At 45.9% G+C, this 5,000-nt stretch overlaps 1 protein-coding gene across 1 annotated transcript in view; it reads right to left on the minus strand.

The window, feature by feature from the left end:
• The window catches only part of LOC125044073 (protein O-mannosyl-transferase TMTC2-like), a 74,736-nt gene that overhangs the window by 60,129 nt on the left and 9,607 nt on the right, over nt 1-5,000 (minus strand). The gene's annotated exons all lie outside the window — the stretch shown is intronic.

The raw sequence follows: 5,000 nt of genomic DNA on the forward strand, positions 1-5,000 counted from the left end.
AAAGTGTCTTGAGCGATTAGCCGAAGTCGCGGCGCTGTCTGCGGGGTTGTCCGCGTTTCCCACAACGAGTGATCCCAAACAAAACCGAAGTATTCGAAACGGTCTAAAAAATTTCCGTGGCGGTGGCGCAGCAGCGAGCCTTGTCGGTAGTAATTTACATTTAGCTCAGCGTCCTCGGCAGCAATGTGCAATTCAAATGACAATAATAGGTATGGTAATCAATATACTCCTGCACGAAAGGAAAATGTGAAAAATGTCGAGGACTTCAAAAGAAAATGACATGTGTATTTTGTTCAACAACGACAACATTTGACTCCCGGGAGACACCTCAGCTCGGCTTCCAAATTCCGCGTTTTATTCTGGGCACTTCATCTCGCTCCAGAAGACATTACCGAGCGATGAATTTATTTTGACTAATGATAGGACGCGTGGCTGGCCGGTCCGAGACGCTCCTTGTGAAGATTTACCTCGGTCTTGGCACTTCCCTTCTGCTAGCAGCCGCCCGTCCCCGCGGGGGATGTCCGTTGAGGATAGGACTATAATGGACCTACGGAGGATAACAGGTGCCTTGCAGGAGTCGAGTCTTATAAACCTTCAATTGAGAGTCCTGAGGCTTCCTTTAGAGGCTCTTGTCAGAAATCCTACAGGAATTCACCCACGGTTCGTTGGCATGGTGCAAGCGGTCGGTTTGTAGGAGTCCATCTTTTTTTTTCTCTCTCTCTCTTTTCTTTTTATTGATCCTCCTCACGGTATGTCCACCTGTGTTCTTTCCAAGGATTAACGTTATCGCTCAACCGGAGATATGCCAGGACAGATAAAGCAGCTACCCCGAGAGGCGAGCGCGATGCGGGAGAGAGACAGAGGGAGAGGGAGAGAGGGAGAAAGAGAGAGAAAGAGAGCAGTTTATCGTCACTCTGGCAACACGAAGAAGCTTGACGTTTTTGTAACTGTTCGTTTATGACGCCAATTACGCCAGTCTCCAGAGCCCAGGGAACTGAGTATGTGAGTATGAGCTGACTGATCTTATGGCTGACTCAGTGAGTAACTACCTTGGCAAAGAGAACTCGCCAATAACTCCTCCATCTTGTGTCTGTGAACATTCTGAAGGGCGTAACGTAACAATGGAGAATGAATGAACACTGAGCTGCCCACCATACCGATTGTTCGTGACTGACGTAAAGAACAGTGTTGTTCTGTTTTTTTCTTTTCTTTTCTTTTCTTTCCCCGAGAATCAGCAAGCAGAGTGGGCGGCGCGAACTCTCTTATGGTGATGAGTCAGTTAAAATTCTTTCGCTGGACGGAGTAGTGAGACGCGGCCCTTAATTTTGCTGGACTCGAAGTGAATGTACAACTCTCTGCTGATTTCACTGAGAAGGATGTTACTGAACGGCCAACTTTTAGCTGTGTTGTCTCTTGCATTCGTCCCTGAAAGTAATGGGAACATTTCTTGTTAAGATCTTTCAAGGATTTAGTCCGAACCTCGTTTAGAAAGAAAGAAAGAAAAAAAACATCTACTACACTTCCAGCTGCTATGAAATAAGAGATTAATTGTTAATATATATACAGTGTGTGTGTGTGTGTGTGTGTGTGTGTGTGTGTGTGTGTGTGCGTGCGTGCGTGCGTGCGTGCGTGCGTGCGTGCGTGCGTGCGTGTGCGTGTGCGTGTGCGTGTGCGTGTGCGTGTGCGTGTGCGTGTGCGTGTGCGTGTGCGTGTGTGTGTGTGTGTGTGTGTATGTGTATGTGTGTGTGTATGGATGTACGCGTGCGTATGTATACGAGGTGTTTTCATAAAAAAAACCTACTTTGATTTTTTGGTGCGTAAACAAACGAAGCTCGGGAGAAGTGGTTTGGTGCATGTATGTAGACATTTCTAATGCACATGCGTGAATTTCTTCTCACCTGCAGAACCTCTCAGTCGACAGCAAACTGCCGAAAGGTGGGTTGAGTAAGTGAGTGCCGTTCTGGTAGGCCCTCGGCATCCCGAAATGAGATCGTCATTGACCAATTGAGGACTCTGGTGACCTTGGTCCTCAACTGATCAATGCAGATCTCATTTCGGGTTGTTGAAGCCCTACCAGAACGTGCTTCACTCTACAATGATGTGTGGTGCCCTTGCTTGGTCCCCGAAAGCCTGTTGAATTTTGCGGATCGTTTCGACGTGGGAATCCCCAAGCTAAATTCAAAATTTGGATTCAGTATCGCTTTTCGTTTTACCGTCATTTTGTCATAAACGAAAATCCGACGGCACTCACTCATCCTTATCGGTAGATTGCTGTCGACTAACAGCTTCTGCAGGTGGAAAGAAAGTCACGCATGTGCATTAGGAACGGCTACATACATGCACCAAGCCACGTCTCCCAAGCTTCGTTTGTTTACCCACAAATATTATAGTCGGATACCTTTTGAAAACAACTGGTATATGAGTTCCATTATCATGAGAACAAAGAAGTCCACCTAACTCTACATTTTGAACCAACTCTCGAGCGTTCGGCCTCCATTTCGTCTCATAAACACACTCTCGTAGCCATACTTTCAATGGCGGCTAAATGAGAGGGAAGCACGATGGAAATTCTCCGTTCCCGATATCCTACGGCTACTTGACTCGGCATAATGGAGAACTGACGTTAGAATATTAGTGTCCAAGTTACAATGACTCCGGAGACATTGCCTTACAAAGATATCATCAATCAATGATAAGTAACCCCTAGATTTGCAGTTTAGATGGTCCCATTGCCTATCTTTGTGTGTTTTTTCGACTTTCCATGTCATGCTGATATCAAAATGCTAATACATAATGATGTTATGAAAATCATGATTGTTATGACTATAATAACATTACTGATAATAACAGAAGTAAAATGATGATGATGATGATAATCATAACAGTAATAATAACAATAGTCACGTTGAAAAATGATGACTTGTCAATAATAATTTCAGCTCCACACTAAATTTGGTAGCAATCACAGTTATGACTTCAAGCAAAACCGGTAAAGATCAACCGATCACATCGACAATCATAACTGAGGCACTTCACTGATCTGAAAGCACTCGGGTAATTTCAAACGCCTTGCAACTGCAATTGAAGTGCAAAACGACTCTTGACCATATACTTAACCCCAGGGGTCCTAACGTGATCTAAAACTGCTTGGATATTCGAGCAAGCAAGGTGACTTGGGAGGCGGATCTAAGCCTAGTCCAAGCGGGTCAAGCACACAACCAAGAATATATTTTGGTAAAATTCTCCAAAGATTCAAAGTGACTAGGGAGTTTTAAGCGATTAGTCAGCGGACCGAAGGCGTTCAAAGCGCCTCACACTGCTGGCCCTCTCATGGCCACAGAGGTTCGAGACTTTTCTGGCACTCGTTCATCCCTCAAAATCCATAATGTCATTTTAAAAATCATCAAGATGGATTAAAGATCAAGGCTGCTTTTCCGTACCCATAATCGAAAAAAAAAAGAAAAAAGGTAAGAGGTTTGTGTTTATCACAAGGAGTTCAACATTCTCTCACATTCTCTCCGGGTCATTCACACTGTCGGATGTTTTCTAGCTTGTCATTTCCACTGACTCAACGTGGCAAGACGAAAGGCCTCGTAACGTAAACAGAAACAACAACAGTAACAGCTAAACGAGGCAAATGCAACAAAAACAACGACCAGTGATAACGGAGGCAAATCAACATCTGTGGTAAGACAATAGCTGTGATTTCTCGGCATAAGTCTCAATGGGGGATCAACGTTACCGTTTCCCATTAAAACACAATGAATTGGCCTCCACGACCCACAGTCCTCGGTCACGCCCTCCGACAACAACAAGGCTCGGGTTCGAGGCCGACATTGGAGGGAAATCAAGTGGAAGATGAGAAAGGGATTGGGGAGGGAGAAATGGAGGAGGAGGAGGAGGAGGAGGAGGAGAAGAAGAAGAAGAAGAAGAAGAAGAAGAAGAAGAAGAAGAAGAAAAAGAAAAAGAAAAAGAAAAAGAAAAAGAAAAAGAAAAAGAAAAAGAAGAAGAGGAGGTAGAGGAAGAGAAGAAGGAGAAGGAGGAGGAGGAGGAGGAGGAGGAGGAGGAGGAATAAGAAGAAGAAGAAGAAGAAAAAAAAGAAAAAGAAAAAGAAAAAGAAAAAGAAGGAGGAGGAGGGGAAGAAGAAGAAGAGAAGGAGGAGAAGGAGAATCAGGCAAAGCAGCAGAAAAAAAGTGAAAGATGTTGAAGAAAAAGGGGGGGGGGGGGGGGCAGAGCAGAAGGCGAGGAGGTCAAGATGTGAAAGACAAACGGAGAAATAAATATAAAGTGAAAGGCGATACAAGAAAGGGGAATTAATTAACGGCGGGTAACTCGCATGTGACGAAGAAGGAAAGCAAATAAAAAGTAGCGGCCTGGGAAGGGGGATGCGAATGATGTAACACAAGCGAAAAAAGGAGGCGAAGAAGGAGGAGGAGGAGGAGGAGGAGGAGGAAGAATGAAAAGGACGTGATGGTGAAGGAGGAGGAGGCGAAGGAGGTCTCTCCGAGGGCTCCAAACAGTCTCACGACCAGTTGCGTTCCACTGCAAAAACTTTTACAACATTGCAATGCTGAAGCCACCATCTCGTTCGGGGTTATGACATTTTTACGACTCTATCTAAATGAATATTGTGGTGCGGGCGACGAGCGCGGGGCCCGAGCCTACGGGGCGCCGAATCGATGGTTTATGGCGGCGGCGCTGGGCCTCCGATCCCTGGGTCCGGCAGGGACTCGAGCCGAGACGGGGCGCCGTCCTGCAGAGCTGGGATTTCTTCAGATCCCCTCGCTGTCATGTTTCGTGGGATCGGCTCGATTTTTATTTTTCTCCGAATATATTTTCTCGTGTTTCTGTGTTTGTTGCTGGCACCTCCTCGTCCGACGAGCCACGGCCGGACTGCGCTCCACTGGCCGCTCCTCGCTTTCTTCGGCAGATATGAGCTGATCCTTTCTCGTGGTCGATATTCGGCTAACATGTCTGGAGTCGATAATGATGTCGCCTTA

The sequence above is a fragment of the Penaeus chinensis genome, chromosome 35, assembly GCF_019202785.1.
Source record: "Penaeus chinensis breed Huanghai No. 1 chromosome 35, ASM1920278v2, whole genome shotgun sequence".
NCBI classification, from domain to species: domain Eukaryota; kingdom Metazoa; phylum Arthropoda; class Malacostraca; order Decapoda; family Penaeidae; genus Penaeus; species Penaeus chinensis.